Source organism: Amblyomma maculatum, unplaced genomic scaffold (genome assembly GCF_055883805.1).
Source record: "Amblyomma maculatum isolate TAMU_Amacu unplaced genomic scaffold, ASM5588380v1 scaffold_20, whole genome shotgun sequence".
NCBI lineage: Eukaryota > Metazoa > Arthropoda > Arachnida > Ixodida > Ixodidae > Amblyomma > Amblyomma maculatum.
The window spans coordinates 1,984,110-2,010,879 of NW_028146745.1; the positions used below are offsets into that span (position 1 = coordinate 1,984,110).

The window sequence follows — 26,770 nt, forward strand, 5'->3', positions numbered from 1 at the left end:
ATCGAGCCATAGGTGCGCTTTTGTATTGCGCTTTCGACATTTTTTGGTTATTTGCCGTTTTGCGGAAATCTGTAAAAGCTTCTCAGCAACGCGTGCTTTCCAATAAAAAGACATTGTTTCATGTCGTTTTCCCGGTCGTTTTAGAACTCAAGGGCGCATTCACGCCTGCGAGTCTTGATCGAGGACGTCACACACTGGATACCTGTTAGTTTGGTTGATTGAGCACTACTACAAAGAAGGGAACGAGCACAAAAAATCGGCAAAATAAGTCACACGCAGAGAACAAGACGCAGGTGAATCCTCCGCCCTCTTCATTTCCTTCCTAGGCGTGGTAGTAAACCATCGTATTCTTTCGCTAGCTCTCCAAGCCTTATCTTGTAAACTGGCGACATTTCCGAGTTTTCGGAGATGGGGGAAATTCGATCTTTTCATATCGACATAGAATGCGAGACGTCTCAGGACGAGGCAATGCCGTTGCAAAACAGGACTTGCAGAAACGCTTCCAAAGGCATCTACATAGTTTTCTTCGCCTGCGGTTGTGGCTGCCGACTACAAAATTTGTTTCTGTATTGCCAAGTATACGGTAGCGCAACTCGATCGCCAGGCGTGCGTAGAAAGCTATCGGAGCATCTGCCCCGGCGATGTCCCGGTGTTTCACATTTCGCCACCACACGGGGAATTCGGAGCTGCTGTCGCGCAGCGAAACTTGAGCTTAGGTTTCCAATTATACACTTTCATTTATAGGATCATAATAGAAAAGGCCTGTGCAGAAATTATGCACAAAATGTGTCATCTCATCTGGAGATGACACTCAGTATATCTCATCCGAATTTTAACAAAATTGGTGTCCAATCTAGTTTTAGCATAATCATCTCAGTGGTGACCCCCAAATTTAAATGCGCCACCCTCAAAATTTGGTCCCCAGGACTACTAAAATTTTACATTGTCCAACTTTTACCGAAATTGGTGTCAAACTTAATTTCAGTGCCATGAACTCATTGGTGACCTCTAGCATTAAGTGGGCAACCCGGAAATTCGCTCCACCGGAGTACCGAAATTTGACTTGGTCCAAATTTGACCGAAATTAGTATCCAACCTAATTTGAGTATGGTAAACTCAAAGGTAACTCCCGATTTAGGTGGGCCCCACCCAAAGATTCGGCCCGGTCCTCCAAAATTTGACTTCGTCTTAATTCGGCCAGAATTGGTATCCAGTGTAATTTGAGTAGCGCTAGCTGATGTGTGACTTTGCAAGTTTAAGTGGGCCGATCCAGAAATTTTGCCTACTGGACCTTGGTAATTCGAGCCCTCCTACATTTAACTGAAATTGACGTCGTACGTGATTTGAGTGTAGCTGATTCAATGGTGGCCTCCAAATGTATGTGGGTGAGACCCTAAATTTGGCCTGACGGAACCCCGATTGTATTATGTTCCATATAGGGTCACAACTCATTTCCAAACCGAAACACGAATTTCCGCACCCCTATTATTAAAAAATCAGGAACCTTTGCCTAGAAATGACAGGACTCGTCGTCTATCTCAGTTCTCGTTCTCTGAATTTGAGAATTCAAGCTAACTTTTAACCAAGCGGTTCAAGAAGAATATCACTGTAGTGTAGCATTTTTGCTGATGATAATCAAGCTGTTCTGTGAAATTTAACCTAAACGTGGGAAAAATGCTGTCCTGAAGCTTGTACAATAGGGCATAATACGAGTGACAATAACAGCGCCAGAAATACAAGACATCCTTCTCACAACCTACGACTTTCAATATGTGTTCCAGATCAGGTTAGGCCATGATGGCATTGAATTCTTCCTCTCTGCGATACATGCCAAAAACCCCATCCCGAGACTATACGAATTGATACGTAGCTTGAGAAACGCAAACTTTGGTCAATTATCGAAGCCGAGCAAATCTGAAAATTACTCAGGAGGAAGGAAAGAAGCCAACAATCAGCGAGGCCAAGGACAGCATTGGAGATTGTACTTTGTCGATATTTTTTTTTTTCATTTTTACTTCGATAATCACATAAATTAGTAATGTAATCTGTTCAGGGGAAAGATAATTAAACGCAAAGTAGAAGAAAAAACAACGTACCGATGATGGGAACCGAACCCACGACCTCCGAATATTGAGTCCGGTGCTCTTCCAACTGAGCTACATCGGCCGTTGTCCCCCCTGCTACTTTGTTGGGTATTAATGTTGTCTTTATACGAACCTTGAGAGTGTTCACCAGCGCCACCCTCAACCATAGTGGCCGACGTGGAACGTCCTGTGTTACCGCCAGCGTCACGCAGAACGTGATAAAGAGCGAGGGCGAAAGCTGTGCTAGAACCCTCTCCAGCTCAAGTTTCGCCGCCCGACGGCAGCGCCACATTCCTGGCGTGGTGGCGAAATGTGAAACGATGCATGGGGCTTCGCCGGAGCAGACGCTCCGCTAGGTTCCTGTGTACGCGCGGCGATCGCGTTGCGCCTGGCGGTTATTTGGCGATACAAAAACGCTTCCGCTGATGCAAAACGGATGTACTAAGTAGCATTGTGACATGGGAAGCCACAATAGTAGGCGAAACGCCAAAAGACGAGGCTCACATGTGAAACTTTGCAGATTCCTTTGCAAGCGTGTTCCCAATTCCTGTTTTTTAAGCGCATGACAGCGTTCTGAGAAGTCTCGCGTTCTTTGTGGAAACGAAAAAAACCCATTTCCCCTTTCTTCGTAAACTCAGAAATGTTGAGAGCTGACAAAGACGGCTTGGAGCGGCATCAAATAGGTACAGTGGTTTAACACCATGGATAAAAAGTGAAAGGAGGGAAGATTATCCTGCTCTTCCCTCCCCGCAAGTCTAGTTTTGCCGATTTTTTGGGCTCTCTTCCTGCTTTGTGAGTTCTCTGAAAGCAACCAAATCAACCGATGCGACGTCTGCGATCGACACTGATGTGTGAATGTGCCCTAAGGGTCCACAGCTGCCTTTTCATTTTGAGATTGACCAAGAAAATATCTAGGAGCGAGGCCTTTTTTTTTCGGGGGGTTGGGGCGGCGTTGGAAAACATGCCTTGCTAAGACGCTTTTACAAATTTTCTCAAATTGGCCAAAAAGTGAACAAATTATTATTATTATTATTATTATTATTATTATTATTATTATTATTAATATTATTATTATTATTATTATTATTATTATTATTATATTCTGTTATCATTACTAACGAAGATATGTCGGAAGTGCAGTACAAAAGTGATCCTAGCTATGGCTCGACTGAAACTACTCGCACGGAGCACCCCATTCGCGTCACAGGGTTCGTGAGTGCAAACCAAATATTATCATAAATGAAGCACAACCATTTAATAAGAACCGAAATAAAACAGTGTAGTACAAGCTTGGATTTCACCTGCCTTCCGAGTCAGGAGCCGTTTATGTCGCGTGCAGCGCACGGAGCACGCATGTGCTTATCAGATGGCTAGCGTTCTTGTCTTTGAAGAAACACCTCCTTCGGACTATATACTTATTCTTCTACTGCAAGATTTTCTTTGGTAACGTCGTAATAAAAACAAATCCGTATATAGATCGCATGCTACACGCCAAAATGATGGTGAATGAGCGCGCCACTTTATTTCACAGTACTGATGATACTTTAACAGTTCCTAAACATATTATATATGACAATATAATTATATAGCGGACTTACCTCGAGATGCACTTCCTACGTTTTTGGTAGCGTGGGACGCATTCAGAATCAATATTTGCTCATCCCCGTCTGTTCTCTTCTCTACAGTGTAGACGTGAATGAAAAGTTTCCTGCCTATAATTACGTATCCTTCATGGAAATACGCGTCAGGTTGCCCAGTCACGACGGAATGCAGGTGGCATGTCGCAGGGCGCCTGCGGGGACACGTCAAGGCGCGTGCTCATGCGAGAGAAAGCGCACAGCGCAGGCCGGGAAAGCAGCGAGCTGAGCCGGTGGCATCCAGTGTGTGCTTTTCTGTCCGCGCGACAAAGCCGCGCGAGACGTCTGCACGTGCGCGGAAGCGAGCGAGCGAAAGGAGAAAACTTGAACGGGATGCGTAGGTGGTACCACCGCGTGTATCCCCAATTTCTATTTTTCTGTCAGAGATGGCGCTCCCTGTCAGGAGCAGCAGCGCCGCTCGACGGTGCTTTGGAAGCCTATGGCTTCAAGACTACCGGAACCGAGACCCCCGTAAGCTACAAGCAGATAACTGAAGGGGAAATGACGGGTTCTAGCACATCTTTCGCCCTCGTTCTTGATCACGTTCTGCGTGACGCTGGCGGTAACACAGGACGTTCCACGTCCGCCGCTATGGTTGAAAGTGGCGCTGCTGAACACCCTCAAGGTTCGTATACAGACAACAGACAACAGCGCTTAAGTGCCTGAAATAATCCTCTGTCCCTGCTGTTGTAAGTTTCTGCCGTGTGACCAGGTTGTGGCTTAAGCCTCTTTAACGTTTTTCCTGGTCTGCCGAGCTCAACTTGATCCATTGCAACCATTGTGATCTGCATGCAAAGCAAACAGAATTTTGTCAGTATTATTTTCATGCTTGGGACTCTGATAATAATGGTTTTCTAGGCTAATGATTGATATGGTAACCTTTTTTGAAGTTGGAGAGCTCCATGCACATGGCCGAGATGTGCAGGACTCGCCGGCTTCGGAGCGAGCAGTTGCTTCAAGGGCAAACAAGGTGGCAGCTACGTGGCTACAAACTTCACTTAGCCTGAAAAACAGACCCAAAAATTGTACTCTATACATTGAACATCAGTTATACAGGGCACAACCAATTAGCTGTCAGTGTTTTTCTCACACTTACCCGTCTTGTATTGACAATGCGCTGCCAAGACGTGCCCGGACATACAGTCTATGCAAACCCAGACATCATGGCCTTTACCAGCTTGGGTTTGCGATGGCATCCCTTCAGCTCGAATCAGGCAAACGTTTCCTGTGCTTGGTGCCCAGAAGCGGCCCTTTCTAACGAATCCTGAAATATTTATCCATGGGCACAAAGGTACTCAAAATTGGTATCTGATGGAATTCGCATGCGATAAATCGCAGAGACAACAACTGCTGTTTATTTGCATTTATTCTATGAAATGAGACAAAACAGTTAGCTCAAGTAATAGTGGGCAACTGCACTGTTTAACTGAAGCTGCTACTTCAACACTGAAATGAAGTGCTCCGGGGAAAAGAACGTGGCAAACCTTTTATAATATCTTATTTTGCTGCAAGGTTTCTTAAAAGACTGATTTGTATATTTTGCACGCTGTACGGTGCTGTGAACAATGCGAAATCTGCCGAGCAGATGTTGGGCTAGCCAGAATACAGTCAACTAACAAAAAATCCTAGTACTTGGCAGATGTCTCTTACTGCAACTTCGCTGCTGGTATGTTACTTTAAGATTCGTAAGATGGTTAAAAAGAGACATCGAAGTGCGAAATGCATGTAGAGGCATGTCAGCGGCATTCTTGAATACTTGATTATTTTCATCAGCCTAGCAATGTTGCGAAAAGTAAATTGTGTTGATGCCTAGCATGCACAGTTATCTCGACGCACGCAAGCAATGAAGGTCTGCACGCAGATGCCGTGTCTCATGCACAGCAACAAAAGAAAAATAATGCTTGACACTTGTGCAGAGCTACTTAAATAAGTGATCAATTACGAAAATTATGGAAAATTGCGAAAACAAACATCACCGATGCACGAATGCACAGCACTAACATGTGTTGAGACAAAACTTCGCATAGATAAAAAGCAAATGCCATCTCAAAATGCACTCCGATCAAGCGCAAGAAAGTGGCTGAAATCGTAATTAAAAAATAAACACATTATTACATCACAGCTAAAAGTTTATTTGAAGCCCTAAAAACTTCTACATGTTAGTGTAGGGCAAAGGAAAAAGGTGGATGCCTCTTTATGGACCCGCGTTAACAGCGGAGCGAAACCTTGTCTCGTTTCAGAAAAATGACAAAAATAGTGATTAGACTTACCTGACTCAAAATAATTGTAGGCCTCAAGTGTCTTGCAGTTCTCAATGTTTTCTAGGGTGAACTGGCTTGGCGATTACAGGAGGCACACCATAAGGTTAGTCATTTGAAAGGGCGGGCAAAGCCGTTTTCCATCGTCGCCTTTCTTCCACTGGCGCTCCGGTATGCTGTATGGATCGGGCAGTTGAGAACCGTAGACGACCAGTTTTTGTACGTACCTTGCTTTTTCTATGTCACTCAATCTATCGATATAATCGCCCATCGTAATGCGCAGTTCACACGTGCTGCTGACAAGGACCGCAAAACGAATCTGCCAGCTCACTTGCAGCTGCCCGACGGATAGGTTAAAAACACAACACTACTTCTTAAGTAAGTGCTTAAGCGCCTCGGATATATAAAAATGCCGCGACACATTCACAAAACAAGCTATAACGTTCCCGAGCGCGATTTCCTTCGAACTACAGCGTCGCTGGTTGTCGTAGCCTGTGTAGGCAGTATGGGCTGTCTGCTCTTTTTGCCTACACCCCGGTCGCTGCCGACCACAGCGCCACCTTTGTTTACAAGCATGACGCTTGTCTATACTCTCTCTGCTGTTCTTGCGTTCCACATGATTACCAGCACTGTAAATGAAGACGAGCCAAAACCGGACATCCACCTCCTGAATCTTTGGGCTTTGCGTCGCCAGGCGGATCATTATGCTGCTCGTTACCCCGATGACCCATCGGCTATCCCCGCTCTTCACCGGGCTACCGTACGTGCGCAGCGATATGAAAAGCGTCTAGGAAGGCAACGTTGGGCTGCGTGGTATGATCGCCTGTCCTCCAAGCAGGGTAATCGACAACTTTGGCGAGTGTTTCCGCCATGCAACGCTCTTTTCAAGTTTCTGATTACACAAAGAGCATTCGCCTTGCGATGAATGTGGATGAGGACACATTTGCAAAACAGGCGGTTAGACAGTTTTTTCCACACTATGATTCCACCTCGACTTCTCGACCTTGCTTACCGGTTACTGAACCCCCTAGGAGATTACTTCTGACCTAACCATGGCAGAGCTGCTGGCCTCCATTGAATGCCTCGAATCTAACTCTGCTCCCGGGTACGACGACATACCTAACTCCTCATTCCGCAACTTGAAGAGAATGCTTTGCAGGCCCTGTTGAGGCATTCAGTGACGTGTGGCATTCTGGTGTCATGTCGGACGAGTGAAAGCCTTCTATTGTTGTTCCAATACCAAAGTCAGGTCAGGTCATCCTCCAGTATCTCTCCCAGCACTTCGTCCGATTTGCCTGACGCCAGCAATTTGCAAGCTTTACGAAAATATTTTCGCCACTCACTTATTGTGGTGGCTTGAATCCTATGATTGGTATACAGAATCCCAAATCGACTTCCACCCGCAAATGGGAACGGAGGACGGCCTTGCTACTTTGGCTGCTGACGTGCTCCACCACTCTCCGCACAGTCATCTTGTTAGAACCGTGATCGCTGCAGATATAACAAAGGCATATGATAACATCCTTCACTCAGCCATTCTTGCCTCCCTACAAACTCTTGGTCACCCTCAAAGGTTTCTTCTCTCCATTTACACCTTTCTTACAAATAGAATGTTCAGTGTGCGTGTCCATGGAAAGCCCTTTGGTCACTTCCCGTCAAATAGAAGAGTGCCCCAGGGCTCCGTACACGCACCTAAATTGTTTAATGTGGCCTTCATTCCACTTGTTTGAACCCTAGAGACCATTCCTTCTATACGCGTGCTTGCGTACACCGATGATATAACCTTATGGTGCTGTCACCCAGATACGTCTGTCCATCAGGCGGCCCTCCAGCATTCGCTGGATGTCTTGACAATTCGCCTCCCTCTTCTGGGGCTAACTCTCTCGCATACAAAATCCTGTTTCATTCGCATTGGAAGTAAAGCTGGCTTAGGGAAAGCTCCCACTATAAATTTTATGATAGATGATACTCCGATTCCTCAGGCACAAACCCTTCGCATTCTTGGTATTCTTCATTCCTCTGGGACTGGCACACCGTGGCTGATAGCCATCCGTAAGTCCGTTCGCGCTACTCTAGGTCTCATTCGTCGCATAGCGATGCGGTTTGGCGGCGCGCGTGCTGACACGGCCCGCCAGCTTGTTTGCTCTGTCCTCTAGCCACGTATAATCTACCAGGCACAGTTTCAACGTCTCACCCATAGACAGTGGGACTCCCTTGAGGCAATCAATCGTGAGGCTATGTGTGCAATATTGTGTCTCCCTCGTCTAACACCCATACCAATACTTCAGGAGTACAGCCAGCTAAATACACTCAGTGAGCTCATTGATAAGCAGATGGCAAATAGAGCTCGCAAAGTTTTTACAACTCCATCGTTTAAAGACACTTTCTCCATGGTCGTACTGCCTGCTTACGGACAATCGCCCCACTGCTTCTCCGTCGGTATCTTCCCCACATCTGCCTGAAAGATGCATTTTATATACCATTGCATCACACACTGCAGAGCGAGGAGTTTACTTCTGTGTATAGTCCCTCTCATCCGCATCTGAACTTTCACGTGCATATACCGCGGATACGTGCAACCCTCTGGCAATAGACTTCAAGCAAATTACAGTGCCATTTATTCCCTTCTGCCCGTTCCTATATTCAATGCAGTTCATCTTTACACCGACTCTCTCACCGCCCTTAAACAGCTTAAGGCCGTTCGACGCACATTCCAAATAAAACTGTCTATTGATTTGCTCTGTTTAAAGTACCTATGTCCTGTGCTCATACACTGGATTGGCGGCCATGCTCGCGATCCACATAAATATTCAATAAATATAAATATAAATATTGAAGCGTATGCTATGACGCACACAAACACATCAAGCGATCCGCCACCTTCCCCTCATCCCCCAGATCCGTTCCTGTACCCCGTTTCCAATTCTCAAGTTCTGCTCCAGCGAACACGCGCTCTCATTCCTTCGTGTTGGCATCCACTGCCCCTTAATCTTACTCGGCAGGAGGAGGTATCAGTGAGCCGTATTCGGGAAGGGGAGGCTCTGACCCCATCTTTACGTCATCGTTGGAGTGATAAAGATCTGCCAGTGACTGACAGCTGCCCTCACTGTGACACTGCACCTGAGATCTGTGATGTGCGTTACTTCTTGTGGACGTGTCCAGCAACGTCTCCAGGTAGAAAACGGCTACTCATGAAGGTTGGCCTGAGGTGGAACCGTGATTAGTATTACGAGAAGTGGACAATAGAAATCACGACACCACCAACCTCTTCGAATATCTAAGTGCAACTGGACTTCTCTCCTTCTTTTAACTTTCTATCTCCTGCATCCAATTCCCCCTTTCTCAACCTATGCCTTGTGGCAGACATTTCGAAAGAACACCCCCGTTACGTACTGAGTGCGTAACAATATGTTTATGCACTCACAGCGCCAAGAGACACTACAGTCGGGAAAGTGTATAAAAAAATATAACATAGGCCATGTGATTCACAGAAACAAGTCGAATTATCAGTAAAACGAAGACAAAATAAAAGAGGGAACAAATTTCACAGCTCCATAAAACTGAAATGATAATACAGAAAGAAAACCACCACTGGACATAATACAAGTGGTGTAGAAGGCAGATTGTTGCAACAGCTTATTGTTTTGGGAAAAAATAAACTCGAACCACAACAGTTGTTGAGGCAATAACTTGTACTTTACAGCTACTGTCTACATGGTCAGAAATTTTATGAGATGCAAGTACATATTTCGGTTTTTGAATGCCAAACAGAGAATGATAAATTGTGTGAGGCCGCTTGAGTCGCAAGTTACGTCGATGGATTTCCAAATGCTTCCATTGCAGTTTTTCTTTCAAATTCTCTTTTCAGTAAATCCAGTTTGAATGTTTTTCGAACCGGTCAACACCAATGAATGCAATAGAATTGTCCACTTCTAATAGTTACCCTTGATCATCATCATCATAATCATCATCAAAAGCCTGACTATACCCTAGGGTGAAGGCCTCTCCAGTATTTCTCCAATTAACGTGGTCCTGGCTAGCTGCATCCACGTGACCTCTGCGATCTTGTTAACCTTATACACGCACCTAACATTGTGCTGCCTCCTGCTATGCTTTCCTTCTCTTGGCATCCAGTTTGTTATCTTAAGCGACCAGTAGTTATATGCTCTTCACACTACATGTGCTGCACGGGTCCCCTCATTCTTCTTTATATATTCCCCTAGAATATTAGTAACTTAAGTTGTTTCTTTTACCCACTCTACACAGTTCCTATCCCTTAACATTACCTCTACCATTTTTCGTTCCATAGCCCTCTGCGTTCTTAATTTAGGTAGAACCCTCTTCGTTAGCCTTCATCTTCTAGCCCCATTGGTGAGAGCAGGTAAGATGCAACAGTTGTATACTTTCCTCTTGAGCGATACCGTTAAGCTTCTTATCATACTGTGAGAGTGTTTGCCAAATGCGCTCCGTCCCAATCTAATTCTCCTTCTTATTTCCCTTTCAAGGTTTTGATCTGACGTTACTACCTACTCTAAGTATACATATTTTCCTACTATTCCCAGTCCTTCGCTACATAACGTAAACTGCGGTTTCGTCCCGAGGCTGTTGAACATTGCATTCAGTTCAGTTCAGTCGTGTCCGACTCTTCGTGACCCTATGGGCCATATCACGCCACGCTTTCCGGTCTCTCACTATCTTCCTAACATCACATAACTTCGTCTGCAGCGCCTCGAGCATGCCATCTAACCATCGCGTTCGCTGTCTACCCCTTCTCCGGTGACCCTCAACCTTTCCCAACATCAAATCTTTCTCCAGCGACTCCTCTCTTCTCATCAGATGACCAAAGTAGCTGAGCTTTAACTTTAGAATTTGACCCTCCAATGAGCAGTCAGGGTTTATGGTCGACAATATTGACTGACTTGATCTTCTGGCCGTTACAGGAACTCTCAAGAGTCTCCGCCAGCACCACAATTCAAACGCGTCAATTCTGCGGTGGTCAGCCTTCTTCACAGTCCAACTCTCGCATCCATACATAACAACTGAAAATACCATAGCAGGAGTTATACGGATCTTGGTTGGCAGACTAATGTTTCTGCTCTTTACTAGGCGGTCAAGGCTAGCCATGGCTCTCTTTCCCAGAAGTAGGTATCTCCTAATTTCATGGCTGCAGTCTCCTTCCGGGGTTATCTTGAAGCCCAAGAAGAGAAAATTTGTCACAGCTTCCGCTTCTTGCCCCTTGATGCTCAGGACTTGATGGGGCAAGACGCCTTGATCTCTGTCTTTTTAATGTTCAGTTTAAGCCCAAACTCCTCACTCTCTTCTTGTACGCGCATCACAAGTCTCTTGAGTTCCACTTCACCTTCTGCCTTTAAAGTGCAATCATCCGCATATCTAAGGTTGTTGATACGTTTCCCAGCAATCTTCACTGAAGCTGAAGACTCGTCCAGATCGGCCTTCGTCATGATGCACTCAGCATATAGATAAATAGGCAGGGCGACAGCATACAGCCTTGTCTCACTCTTTTATCAATCGGAAACCAATCAGTAAGACCATGCCCAGTTCTGACTGTGGCATTTTGCCCTTCATACCAGTTCCTGATTGAGGAGATAGATGAGGTGATTTGGAACTCCCATCTCATGGAGAGCTTGCCACAATCTGCGGTGATCTACGCACTCAAACGTTTTCGCATAATCAATAAAGCAGGAGTAGATGGGTCTCTGGAACTCTCTTGCTTTTTCCATAATCCAGCGAAAGTTGGCAATCTGGTCTCTAGTTCCTCTGCTGTTGCGAAACCCAGCTTGCATGTCCGGAAGCTCCCGATCCACATACTGCTGCAGCCTGCCTAGGAGGATTTTCAACATCATATTGCTAGCATGCGAAATAAGCGCGATCGTGCGGCAGTTGGTAGCGCACCAAAAAACATAAATAAAAAAAATCTTTGGCACTGCCTTTCTTTGGAATAGGGATGTAAACTGACCTCCTCCAATCCTGTGGCCACTGCAGGGTTGTCCAAATTTGCTGACATAATGTATACAGAACGTTCACAGTGTCGTCATGGTTGAGGTTTTGAAGCAACTCAGCTGGAAGGCCATCAATTCCGCTAGCTTTGTTCTTAGCAAGGCTGGCTAAGGCCCATTCAACTTCTCTCTTCAGGATGCCCGGCTCGAGATCAGTAATCACAGCCGTCTTAAGTTGGGTTTGCACATCTGGGTCCTTCTTGTACAGTTCTGTGTATTCCTACCACCTCTTCTTTATCTCTGAGGCTTCCGTGAGGTCCCTGCCTCGTTTGTCCTTTATCATGCCCAGCTTAGCACAGAAGCTACCTTTGATATCTTTGATTGTCGTATACAGAGCTCTTGAGTTGCTCAATTGGATGTTGTCCTCAACTGCTTGGTACTGTATGTTCAGGAAGGCATTCTTATCTCTTCTTGCGATTTTCTGATAATCCGCATTGAGAGCCTTGTATCTTTCTTTTTCCCCCATAACTTTTGCCATTCTCCTTTCCTAAGCTATTTGCAAAGCCTCTTCAGATAACCAGCTTGCTTTTTGCATTTCTTTTGCGTGATATAATACAAGAAGTAGCAACTTCTTGTATTATATCACGCCCATCAGTCCACATCTCTTCAGACTCTCTGTCTTCTAGAACTAATTTTTGAAATGATTTCTCACTTCAACAGCATATTCTGATCGAATTTGATCCAGATCATACCTGAAAGGCCTTCTTGTTTTATGCGTTTTCCTCAATAGAAGCTTAAATTTGGCGACAAGAAGCTGATGATCGGTGCCGGTCGCTTCCCAACACATCCACAACTGAGCGTAATTTTGGCTTTATCCCAGCCGCTTCATTCGTCCTGGAGCTACTAGGAATCGCCCTTTGTTCATCCCCAGTAACATGTGGGACGCCCTGCAACCTGGGAGGCTCATCTTCCGGCGCCATATCATTAATGCTATTGTGACTGGTCATAGGGTTTTCTTGGCAGGAAATACTGGAGTGGGTTGCTATTACCTTCTCCAGTGAATCACATTTTGTCAGAACTCTCTGCCGTGACCTGTCTGTCTTGGGTGGCCCTACTCAACAGACCTCACAACTTCATCGAGTTTCGCAATCCCCTCCGCCACGACAAGGCAGTGATCCATGAGGGGGGAACATTACATTAGTCTTCTGCATATTGATTTTCAAGCATACCTTTCTACTTTTCCTCTCTGAAGTCATCAATCATTATTTGCAGTTCATCCCCTGGGTTACTTAGCAAAGCAATTCTATCAGCAAATCGTAGATTACTGAGCTATTCTCAATCTACCCTTATCCCTAACTGCTCCCATTTCAAGTGTCTGGATACTTCCTCTAAGCAAGCTGTGAATAGTGCTGCGGAGATCATGTCTCCTCGCCTAATATCTTTCTTATGGGTATTTTGTTTATGCAGAACTGTGGTTACTGTGAAGCCACTATAATATATATATATATATATATATATATATATATATATATATATATATATATATATATATATCAGAGAATTGAAGGGGAAATGAGGGAGGGTCTTGGTTTTGGCAGTCTTGAGGGCTAAAAAGTAGCCTAAAGGGGTTCTCGCACAGCTGTTGCCTTCCCCAATGATCACGTGCTTCGTGAAGCTCGCGGTTCATGAGTATGTTCTACATCCATCGCTAGGGATGAGGATGGTGCTGGTGAATGCTCAAAGGTTTCGGTTACAGTCAACATAAATACACAAGATGCGGACTGTTCGACAGCTGTCGATGTAGCTCAGTTGAAAGAGCACTGCAAGCGTTATTCGGAGGTCGTGGATTCAACACCCACTATTGTCATGTTTTTTTACCTTCCACTTTGCATTTATTATTTTTATCTCTAAAATCCTCTTAAGAGTTATTCTTGTCAATAACAAAAACAAAACATAAAAAGACAGAAAAAATATCCATAACCCAAGTAGCATGCCGTCAACGGACCGCCATCAGCCCAATATTGGCGGAAACCGGTCCCAATAATGGGGCCAATAATGGTGTGTTATTGGGGTGTTACCCGTGCCATGATTTATCCCATTGTACAAGACCGGCTTTCCTACAATCGCCACCAAAGGCAGACTAGGTTATTTTTTGGCATGCAGCCTCACTCAAAGGCTACCCAATATCTTCCACCCAAGCATAACAACTAGCTCTTATATAACGTACATCAAGCCACTTTCACTGGCTATCCAATACAACCAAACGTACTCGCAGGCTTTTAATAACTGCTATCCCGCTAGGCTCATCGGCTGCCGAACATCGCCCATCCAAGCTTGTCCACTGGCTTTGCATCATTGGCATCCAGGCACTCCCAGTATCGTTTAATATTGTTTTGTGACTATTTTTGATTTGATGGAAGTTACGACGCAGAGGAAGTCAAGGCCATCATGCGCAAAATACGGGATTGAGTTTGTGTTTGTGCAGGTATTTACACGCCGCTAATAACATATATACAGCATCCTAAATGTATAGGTGCATTCACACAAAAACGCATGAATTGTTCGTTTCATGAAAATTTATTACGTTCGCATGTGGTACATAGTGAAAAAAAATGATAGGCAGAATTCTGTCAGACTTCCATGTCTCCACCTCTGGTTAGGTCTATTGACAAGGTGTCGGCAGATCCCAAGTTGTAGAAAGATGCCGCATTAAAGGCAGCTTCAGGTGTCTGCCAAGGCAGTATCTCTAGCATGCGCCTTTTGCTCTCGGTTAAGGACAGCAGCTTTCAGCAGCCCTTGCCGATGTATGCTCGAGCAGCTTGCATGTCACCATCTTCCATTCGTACAAACATCTGCTAGCGAAAACAAAAATAAGAGAAAATATTATGCAGAATTGGTTTCTTTTAGTACAGCTTCTGCAAACTGTTGAGCAGTAAAATTTGCCACTGCTGCAAAATTAGTTTGTACAAGTCAGTGTGCTGAAATTAGAATTCATGAAGAGTGCATATTTTTTTGGTGTAATAAATTGAATCAAAAGGTTTTCTTACTCTCGGCGTACATAAACAGCCAATAAGCACATTCTGTTAATTTTGATTATCAGGAGCCAATGACTAACAAAATGATTAATTTTTAGTTAATACGCCACACTGATAAAAAATGGATATCTGACTGGTCGTCCAGCACAGCCGTGCATGCAGTGTCAACCAAAGCAGCCCAAGAGGAAATTGGCACGCAAAGGGTCGTCCTAGTCATCCCGTGTCTTCACTCCTGCAGGGAAGTATAACAACATGAGAGGCAAATAAAGCAGCAAATTCTCCCAAAAACCTACTCCGTTACGAACATTTATCCTAAATAGAAGGTCAGTGGTACTCACACTGAGCTGTAGATTGTTCCGCGACACAGGACCAGACATGTGATGGTTCTACTGTTTATTCTCCAAGAGCGAGCGGAGCTGCAGCAGACAACCCGCGAGGCGCGCACCTATGCTGTAGAGAGAAGAAGCAAGACCGAAGAGAGAAAGGGTGCGGCGCCTGTTCTGCGAGCGCGGCAGCGCTGCCCGCATGGTTTCATATAACACCGCAAGTTGAAATTCCGCCGGGGGTGACTAGACGCTGCTGAGGCGTGGAAACAAAGAATGCATACGCTGCCACGGCGAAGGCTGGCGCCGCTGCGTCGAGAATAGCCACCTGTCTAGCACTGCTAGAAAGAATGTACTGTGCCTCCTTCGCCAAAAGAAACCCGGCTTCCCCATTTACTCTTTAGCCCTTTAGTTAGGCGTTTTACAGGACATGACAAATTATTATTCACCTGTGTAATTGTGTAAATATGGTTTAAATATTGATTAACCTTTGTAATGATGTATGGTATTTTGGCAAGCCATTAAAATTCTTCAGGCAACATCGACCACTGTAATTGCAGATATACAATGCTGAGAAGCCAAGATGATTGGCCAGAGGATATTGAACGATGTTTGCCAAGATACATTCTGTGCTGACGAGCAATCAATATTGACATTTCAATATTGAGCACTGTATGCCATTGTAGGTGCAATGCTGGCCAGTTGCCACAGCTCATTGGGCAATATTGCCCACTAGAACAAACAAGTATACATTGTTGCGAAGCTATTAAGACCGGTGGGATAATGTTAACCAATATGTTCCAAGATATAATAAATGTCGACAAGCCAGCTATACTGGCAGGACAATATTTACCATGTATCAATATTTGCCAATATTTACCATGGTCGACCATTTGATCTGCAGATATACAAAATGTGGGGAAGCCGTCATGAGTGGCAGGAGATATTGACCATTGTATCCCAAGATATATTTGATGTTGACAAGCCGCCAATACTGGTTGGACAATATTTACCAATATATGCCTTTATATGTTCAATGTAGGCCAGTGGCCACCACTTGTTGGGCAATATCGGCCATCGGAAATGGAGATGCGTACAATCTTGGCAAGCCACTAAGACTGGTGAGATGATATTCACCAATGAATGCCAAGCTGTATTCAGTGTCCACAATTATGGGCAAGACATTGCCGATGGCTGGGCAATATTGGCCATCATATGTCACAGCTCATTAGGCAATATGGCCCACTAGAACCAACGAGTATACATTGTTGGGAAGTCACTAAGACCCGTGGGATAACAATAAACAATATATGCCAAGATATATTAAATGTCGACAAGCCTGCTATACTTGCAGCAGAATATTTACCATTGTACGCCATCGTCGACCATTTTATCTGCAGATATACAAAATGTTGGGAAGCCATCACGATTGGCAAATGAATTTCGCCAATGTATGCCAAGATCTATTCGAGGTTATTAAGCCGCAAATATTGGTTGCACAATATTTACCACTGCATGCCTTGGTATGTTCAATGTCGGTCAGTGGCCAATACTCGTTTGGGTAATAACAGCCACTGGAACTGAAGATGTGTACGATGTTGGCAAGCCACTAAGACTGGTCGAATGATATTGACCAATGAATGCCAAGCTACACTCAATGTAAACCAGCCATATACGCTGACAGGAAAATATTTACCAATGTATGCCATGATTCGCGAATTATGGGCAAGATATTGCCGATGGCTGGGTAATATTGCCCATCATATATCATTGTGTACAGAATGTTGGCAAGCAATTCTATACACAACGTCATTGCCTGTTGATAGCCCATGAATGCCAATAATTGGGAGATCTTATAAAGCAGTGGTCCAAGAGCGGTCAAAAATTATCACATGGCCGTACCATTATTTTTTCAAGAAACTTTACTGACCAAACCAAAAAATATGTACAAACACTGTTTGGACTGATAGCTCAGTAGGCTAGTGGCCGGTCTAAATACAAACATTACTCTCTGGTTCAGGATCAGAGGATCATAGATTGAAAGTAACAATAATGATATAAACGGAACATTAGTGCTAGAGTTGCATACATATTCAAGAATACAACAAAGTGTAAGTGAAATAAAATACCCACATAATTGTGAGTATCAAAAAAAATCAATAGGTATAGTAGTACTACCATAAAAAGGAAGAATTAGAAAGAATATGGTTACAAAGTGCAATAAAATGCAAGCGAAGCACACGATACACTCACAAAAATTATTGCGCACACCTAATAGCATGTACGCAATATTAAATAGCAGCGTAAAGCATGTTTGAACAACTAGGCAACATATGTGAATTTCACTAAGAGAGAAATTCCGGCAGAATTTGATTACACTGGTAATACAGTTTACATGTCAATTTAAAATTTTTGGCGGCTTTTACCTCGATCGGCAATTCATTCCAAATTTTAAACTTCATAGAACTCCATCAGTCGCTCACCATATACATTTCTACATTTGGGGAGGTTCAAATTACAGCTACATGCCTGCCTAGTATTACGCGAAGGCTGGATAAATAGTCTTAATGGAAGGAGGGAGTTAGTGCTGATTATATCATTGATCACAAGTGTAACTTTGTAGTTACGCAAGGTTAGGTATGATAGTATATTATTGGCATCAAAAATGTTGCTGCTGGATTGATCAAAATTGCTAGTTGTTATTGCATTGAATGTCCGCTTTTGAAGACGATGTAAAGGCGACGAATATGTTTTATATGTTTGACCCCAAGATTCACAGCAATAACTGATATGTGAATGGGAAAGCGAGAAGTAGAGGGAATGTAGTATCTCGTAAGTAAAATAGTATCTCGCCTTAATGAGCGTGTGGCACACAAAGGCTAATTTTTTGCATACATTGTTAATTTGTTCTTTCCAGTATAATTGGCAATCAAAATAACCCCTAAATATTTAAAAGAAGAAACTGGGTCTATTAATGAGTTACCTAGAGCAAGTGTATATGTATTGTAGTAGTCTTGTGTCTAAACAAAAAAATTGTATAATTAGTTTTGGCAATGTTCAGCATTAAGCGATTGTTGAGGAACCAGGACGACAGCATTGTCAGCTCATTCATTATGATCGTCTGAATTGGCTGAAGAGATTCCCCAGTAACTACAAAAGCGGTGTCATCTGCGTACAATAGTACTTGAGAAAAGCGTAGCACTTGCGGGAGATTGTTTTGATAAAGTGAGAACAACAGAGGACCCAAAACAAAACCCTGTAGCACACCACAGGGTACATCGTTGACATCTGATAGAAGATTAATAATAAATACTCTGCTTACGGTTAGATAGGTAGCTGTGATAATATTTAAGCGAGTTATTGACAAAACCATAACTATGCAATTTCAGCAACAATATAGGATGACATACCGTGTCAAATGCCTTTTGAATATCTAAAAAAACAACAGCTATTTTGTTCTGATGTAGGGTAGAATTAATAGCTTGCGATAAAGTTAAAACTGCTTTGAAAGGTGGAACTATATTTGACAAGTCGATGTTGCTGAGGTGTAATGATATTATTGTTGTCAAGAAATTTTTTACTTGTTTCGCTATTAGTTTTTCGAAAAGTGTATTAATCACACTTAGTACAGATATCAGCCTGTAACTACCTGGCTGTTTGCAATCTCCGGCTTTATATATTGGAACTATTTTAGCAACTTTCAGTGTATCAGGATAGTGATCATTTTCTAGGGAACAATTGTACAAGTGGCAAAGGTAAGAGCAGAGGATATCTATGTTAGCTTTGGCTAGCCTTGATTGAATGCCGTCAAGACCGGTTGGTAGCACATTGGCAACGCCGGGCCACTGGTGGACTAGACGACGGCAATGAATTTCCAATATCGGACTGGTCGATTGTGCTATGTGGGAATGTTTGCCTTGAACACGTAGACTGTTGGCTCCTTAAAAAGAATATATAATATACATAATATTATTGAGTGCGCTGTAGAAGTATAGGCGGTTGGATAGTTAGATACGATATCGGTAAACTGTCTAAGTAGACGAAAGATTTGGTTACAAATGCTAGCATATGAGAGCTTCCAATTCGACAAACTCGACTGAATTGGGAGAGATATCAAAGCTAATTAATACGAGCAACTGACCGATATAAGGAAATATAACATGGAGAAAATTGAACATGCTGTAAAGAACGGGGGAAGCCTTAAAGCGGTGAAGAAGAAATTGGGCATATCCAAAGACCAGATGTATGCGCTAAGGGACAAGGTGGGCAACGTCATCACGGATTTAGAGAAGATAGTCAAAGTAGCTGAAGATTTCTATTCTGATCTCTACTGCCGCCAAAGTAGTCAGGACCATAATGAGATTGGCGGTATGTAAAAACAGTCAGATGTTCCACCAGTGACAAAGGACGAGGTAAAGAAAGGATTAGAAACTATGAAAAGGCGGAAGTCAGCTAGACAGGATCAGATAACCACAGATTTGTTGAAGCACGGGGGATGTCGTGCTAGAAAAACTGGCCACCCTGCATACGCAGTGCTTGGAGTCATCAACGGTACCGGAACCGTGGAAAACGCGAACATTATCCTCATTCATAAGAAAGGGGATGCTAAAGACCTTACAAATTAGAGACCAATCAGCTTACTGTCTGTTAGGTATATGGTATTTACTAAGGTAAATGCTAATAGAATCAGGATAACCTTAGACTGCAATCAAGCCAAGGATCCAGCAAGTTTTCGGAAATGGTACTCTACTATCGATCACATTCATAACGTCTACCAGGTGATATAAAAATGCTCGGAATATAACCAGCCTTATAACAGCATTCATTGATTACGAAAAAGAATTTGACTCAGTAGAATCCTCGGCGGTGATGCAGACATCGCGAAATCAGGGGGTAGACAAGCCGTACGTGAAAGTGCTGGACGATATATATAGTGGCTGCACAGCAACCATAGTTTTGCATAAAGGTAACAAAATTCCCATAAATAAAGGTGTTAGGCAAGGAGACACAATCTCCCCAGTTCTGTTCACAGCTCGCTTTGAGGAAGTATTCATAGTGTCACGTAGTGGTGACGAGGTCGACGACACAAATGAAGGGTCGATGACTGCACTAAAGAAACTCTTTATTTGGGCTGACCTGCGCCCGCAGAAGAACTAAGCGACTTGGCGGCGGCGATAGAAACAAACGTGCTCCTCGATCGTCGAACAAAGAATGCCCGTAACACTCGTCAACGCTCAATTTAAAGGCTGCACAGAACAATCTAGATAACGTCGCAAACAGCTACTAGCACGGGCTGAAACATTATGGAAAGACACCCGAGTGGCCGGAACCTTCGAGACAGATCTCGGGGCATCTTGTGCTACGACAAAACTGATAAAGGTGTGACTCGCGACATCGACTATTAACAAACAAAGATTACAGAACTGATACGCGGTCCAGAATCAGAGTGATAAGCCCGCATGCCGGCGGCTGTTAAAAAACAACAAATACAGTTTTGAAGGTTTCGCGGCATTACTCCCCCCTTAACAAAAACATCGCCTCGATGTTCCAAAACAAAGAAACTTAAACATAAACACTGCGAAGTTTAAACACCACAGATTCTTTAACGCGCGTAATATGGCTTCAGTCGCACATGTACAATTTCTGGGCGTGCGCGTCGCCGTTGTGATGCTGACGTTCCTTCGGGAATGACTTCATAGTCCAGTGGTCCGACGCGGCGAAGGATTTTGTATGGCCCAAAGTATCGACGCAACAACTTTTCACTTAATCCGCGACGGCGAATAGGTGTCCACACTTGGTCTCCTGGATTGTACTCTGCGTGGCGTCGTCGTAAATTGTATCGTCGACTGTCGGTGCGCTGTTGGTCTTTATTACGCAGCCGTGCGATTCGCCGGGCTTCCACTGCACGCTGCAGGTAGGCGGCGACGTCGAGGTTGTCCTCATTGGTTACATGCGGTAGCATTGCGTCGAGCGTCGTCGTGGGCTCCCTACCGTACACAAGCCTAAACGGGGTCGGTCTAGTCGTGTTGTCGTCGATGTCGTCATGTGGAGCGGCGGTGAAATGGCTGCGTCGTCGTTAGTGGTCGTCGACGGCGGAGGATGTTAGCCTTTTCGCCGCTGAGCAACCTCACCTCCAAAGGTTGGTGCCTTTAGTTTCCCCTGTGGGGGCTAGTAGACCGTCCTTGCACGTAACCGCAGCCCGGCGACGCAAATCGGGCATTGTACGGTGATGGGGAGCGTGACAGACGCCTTGGCGACGAGTGCTCTCCACTGCGCAGGAAGTCGTTGATTTCCTGTGGTCGCTCGCCAGGACGGGGTCGTGGGGCGTCGACAGCAAAACCACGGAGGCCGATCCGCCTGTACGGGCAGTGACGGAGGATGTGTCCTGCCTCACCACAATGGAAACATAATGGCCGGTTGTTTGTTGTCCTCCAGGCGTCGCACTTCCTGGGGCTTGGGGGCTGTTGGTAAGTTTGGCGGGCGGGGCTAAGGGGCGGTTTCCAGGAACAGGACGGTAGCGGCGAGGGCTCGGAAAGTCATCGCGTCGGGGCGCAGGGCGACGTAATGCCCCAGCGTAGTTCATCGCTGTTGCCTCTTGAGCTGGAACAGCCGCAGCCGTCGCTTGAGGAACGCCCAGCGCCTGCTGGACTTCTTCACGGAGGACGTCCGCGAGCGTCGCCACTTGCGGTTGTTGCGATGATGGCATCAGTCGGCGGAGTTCCTCTCGCACGATCTCCCGGATGAGGTCTCGAAGGTTTTCACCGCTTGCAGATGCGCTGGGGCGGTGGATTGAGCAGTCTGGCTGAAGTGGTCGCTCGTAGTGGCGCATCCGGGTGTCCAACGTCTTCTCGATGGTCGATGCTTCACTTTCAAATTCTTCCACAGTTTTCGGTGGGTTCCGGACAAGCCCCGCAAAAAGCGACTCTAACTCCTCGCATTAGGAATTTCACTCTCTCACCTTCGGTCATGTTAGGGTCGGCGAGGCGAAACAGGCGTTTCATCTCCTCTACGTAGGCCAGGACGGGCTCGTTTGGTAGTTGAATTCTTGATTGGAGGAGGGCCTGAGCTCTTTCTTTTCGGACAGAACTTGTAAAGGCCATCAAGAACTGTGCTTTGAATATCTCCCAATACTTGAAAGAAGTCTCGTGATTTTCAAACCAAACTCGGGCATTTCCTTGAAGAACAAAGTAGACCTGCCCGAGTTTTGCAGCGTCGCTCCAGCCGTTGAAATCTGCCACACGGTCGAAAAGGTCCATCCAATCTCCCGCATCTTCATCCGGTCGTCCATGGAAGCATGGGGGCTAGCGGGGTTGGACGAAAACAACCGGTGCTGTAGGCTGGGCCATTGTCAGCGTCGATGCCTTCCGAAATCGAATTGGGTCAGGAAGCAGACCGTGTTCGGGTTGTAGGCCTTGAAGTTGGCGGCTGGCTCGGTGACCTGTAGGCTGGTTTCCAGGGCGACATGGTCTTCCAGGGCGCAGGCCCGGCGGTCCCTTACCCGGCCGTGCTAACAAAACTTCTAGACGCACCCCTGAGGTAGACGATGACGACAACTGCTCGCTCTCCGGTATGGAGGATGCCCCCCTTCCCGCGAGTGTTGGCTCCGGAGCAGCGTCAATACAACCCCTCCTCAGCCTAAATGACCATGGCGAGCAGCCCTAAGATCAGGCGCTCCCCAAGAACCAATTCGGCCACCCCCGTCCAAATTGTCCAATGGAACTGTCGGGGCTTCCGTTCCTGCGCAAAGAGGGTGGATCTCCGACTTTACCGTTCAACTTTCGACTCTCTTCCCGCGGTGGTTGCCCTCCAGGAGCCAGGGAGGGGCGTCACCCTCACAAATTACATCACCTTTCAGCAGGACCCCTCTTCCTGCGTCTGTGTGCATAAAAATTATACGGCTACTCTAGTTCACTTAGAACTTGACACTGAATATTCCTACGTGATGGTGACACTTCTTCCGCTCAAGAAACAAGATGCGCCACCCCACGTACTCAACATCTACTGCTCCCCCAGACTCAAAAATGTAACGTTCGCAGCACTCTTTAGCCGCGCTCTAAAGGCTGCGGGCAGGGACTCCTTGGTGATTGTTTGTGATTTCAACGCCCACAGTACACTCTGGGGATACGTGCGTGAAGAGAAGCGGGGATGCGAGCTAGCGGAACTCGCGTCCACGCTGGGCCTGACTCTTCACACTGACCCTGCATATCCAACGCGGATGGGTAATTCAGTGACCCGGGATACATGCCCGGATCTCACCTTTACCAAAAACATTTTACACGCAGAATGGATCAACACCGAGGAAACCCTCGGTAGTGACCACTGCCTTATCAATACCACTGTAAGAACTAAATCATTGGCAAGACACCACGCACAAGCTGGGCTACCCGACTGGAATAAGTTTCGCCAAAGCTACATCAATTCGGCCTCTATCCACGAACAAGGATACCACGCGTGGGCACAAGGATTGGTTACACATCTTCGTTCGGTGGAAACACAAATTCAGCTCTCGGAGGCCACTCCAGAGGTGGACAACCACATTCTGCACCTTTGGGAAGCGCGGCACAGCCTCATCCGCAGATGGCGCCGCCAAAAACATAACAGAAAGCTCAAAATTCGTATCGCCGAGCTCACTCAGCGAGCGGCAGAGTACGCGGCCCAACTCGCCGACTCAAACTGGGTAGACCGCTGAAACACGGCGGCCAGACAAATGTCGAGCCGGAGCACGTGGCGTCTTTTCCGTGCCCTAATTGACCCGAATCAAACCCGCGCCGAGACACAAAAACATCTGCAACAAGCTATTCATAGCTTCGATGGAAATACTTCAAAATTACCATGCAAACTGCGCGACCAGTATCTTTGCACTAAGCAGGACCCCGGAGGACCCGCGTACTCGTATGCAGGTTCAGAAAACGCGGATCTGGATCAACCGTTCCAGTTGCATGATCTGAAGGCGGCCCTGGCTAAAATGAAACGAGGAACGGCACCGGGCCGGGACAAGATGACTGTGAAACTGCTTGCCAATCTTCTCCACCCCGCCTACGAAACCCTCCTCGCTTTCATCAACTCGATCTGGCTTGGTGAGGCACCTCTACCAATTGAATGGAAGACCGCCCTGGTAACTTTCGTTCCGAAAGCCGGCAAAGCCATAAACACAGACAACCTCTGCCCCATCTCCCTCACATCTTGTGCGGGAAAGCTGATATAGACCATGGTGCGTGACAGGCTGTCTGGTTTTCTGGAAAATAAAAATACATTCGCAGACACCATGTTCGGTTTCCGCCCGCAAAGGTCCGCTCAGGATGTTCTGCTTCAACTCGACCGAGAAATTCTCAACCCTGTCGAATATCCCTTCAACGATAAGGCAGTACTCGCCCTTGACTTGAAGGGGGCTTTTGACAATGTCACACACGAAATCATACTGCAACATCTCTCCCAGACGAACTGTGGACATAACACATTTCAGTACATCAAGCAATTTCTCTCAGATCGGCAATCTTTCATCCGAATACAAGACGAAGAACACGGCCCATATAAACTGGGAACGAGAGGCACCCCACAGGGCGCGGTCCTCTCGCCATTACTTTTCAATCTGGCCATGATGAAACTCCCGGCTCAGTTGGCGACGGTCGAAGGCATCCAGCACACGCTGTACGCCGACGACATAACCATCTGGGCCAAACATGGATCGGTTGGAGACATTGAGGCCAACCTGCAGCAAGCGGCGCAGATCGTAGACGCTTACGCCCGCCGCTGCGGCCTTCAATGCTCACCGTCCAAATCTGAATTTGTGCACATTCGCCCGTCGCCTAAGTGCACCACAAAAATGGAACTATCCCTGGCCAGCGGTCCGATACCCGAACACGATGAGATTAGAGTACTTGGTCTCCTTATCCACAAACATCGACGGGCTGATACAACACTAGCAAAACTGCGCAAGGTGGGGGACCAGGTGGGCCGGATGGTGCGCCGGGTTTCCAACAAACGCGGGGGGTTACGGTGCACAGACGCTTTGCGGCTGGCGCATGCATTCGTGACCAGTCGAGTACTCTACTCGACTCCTTACCTCCACCTGCGCAGATTTGATGAGAACGCTCTCGAAGTGATTCTCAGAAAGATGTACAAGCGTGCTCTCGATCTGCCGATCAACACATCCAACCAGCGTCTTATGGGCCTGGGGATGTTAAACACATTCGCGGAGCTCCGAGAGGCGCACTTGACTAATCAATACACAAGACTTTCAAAAACGCCGTCGGGACGCCGCCTATTAGCCCGACTACACATCCACCACCCAACTTTTACGGAAGAGCGCGTACGCATTCCTGAAATCTGGAGATACGCCCTGCACGTACGCCCTCTTCCGGCCAACATGACACGTGACGACCACAGTGGCAGGCGCCTTGCGCGGCCGGAGGCACTGGCCCGTCACTATGGGAACAAACACGGAATTTTCTACGTGGACGCCTCCGGCCCTCACCATGGGGGGTGGTACACAGCTGCAGTCGTCCATCAAAATCGCGGTGAATGGCCTAACGTTCCGAGCTCAAGACATAACACATGCGGAAGAAGTTGCCATCGCGTTAGCCGCCGCAGACAAAGACTCACGAGTCATCATCACCGACTCGAGAGGGGCCTGCAGAAATATTAAACAGGGGTACATTCCTCTCTTTGCGCACCGCATCCTTCAAAACAGTGACTACCTCGGGGCCCCCGCGTCTCGAACGATTGTATGGGCTCCAGCTCACATGGGCCTCGAAGGCAATGAAACGGCCGACGCCGCCGCCCGCGCGCTCACTCTCCGGGCAACGCCTTCAGACCCTTATGATACGGATCTCGAACCCAATCCGGCTCTCACTATTCGAGAAATTACTCAATTATTTCAATTCGGCCATGCAATTTATCGTAAGCCTTGTAAGGGCCTTACAAAGGTGGAGGAACGCACACTCATCCGCCTTTACACCAAAACGCTGCTGTGCCCGGCAGTTTTAAAACACTTTGATCCTGCCTGTACAGGAAAGTGCCCGCACTCTGCGGAGAAGTCTTCGGACATCTTCCATATGGTGGGGGCATGTCAGTCAACCCCGAACCTCACCCTCAAACCGAACCCCACCCGGGAAGACTGGGAGGCAGCCCTGCTCGGCTGTTCCGATCTGGCAAGCCAGAAGGCCCTGGTTCACCGAGCCCGAGCCGCAGCGGTCGCCAATGGGCTCCTGTAAGGAGGAGCCCACCTATTGTCTGCGTGAGGTTGCTCCGGCTACCTCAAGCTTCCTCCGAATAAAGGTTTTACAAACACACAACCCGGCTTGGGTCTTCGCTTGAAGGATGAAAGGCAGCACCTCCACCAGATGTCACGTAGTGGTGACGAGGTCGACGACACAAATGAAGGGTCGATGATTGCACTAAAGAAACTCTTTATTTGGGCTGACTTGCGCCCGCAGAAGAACTAAGCGACTTGGCGGCGGCGATAGAAACAAACGTG

General features: G+C 46.3%; 1 non-coding gene and 1 pseudogene across 1 annotated transcript; both read right to left on the reverse strand.

The window, feature by feature from the left end:
* Window positions 1-2,093: 2,093 nt before the first annotated feature.
* On the reverse strand, window positions 2,094-2,166 carry TRNAL-CAA (transfer RNA leucine (anticodon CAA)). The gene has a single exon. It is a non-coding gene; the product is annotated as a tRNA-Leu (tRNA).
* Window positions 2,167-4,341: 2,175 nt separating this feature from the next.
* LOC146171522 (uncharacterized) lies at window positions 4,342-6,250 on the reverse strand (annotated as a pseudogene).
* Between the last annotated feature and the right edge of the window lie 20,520 nt (window positions 6,251-26,770).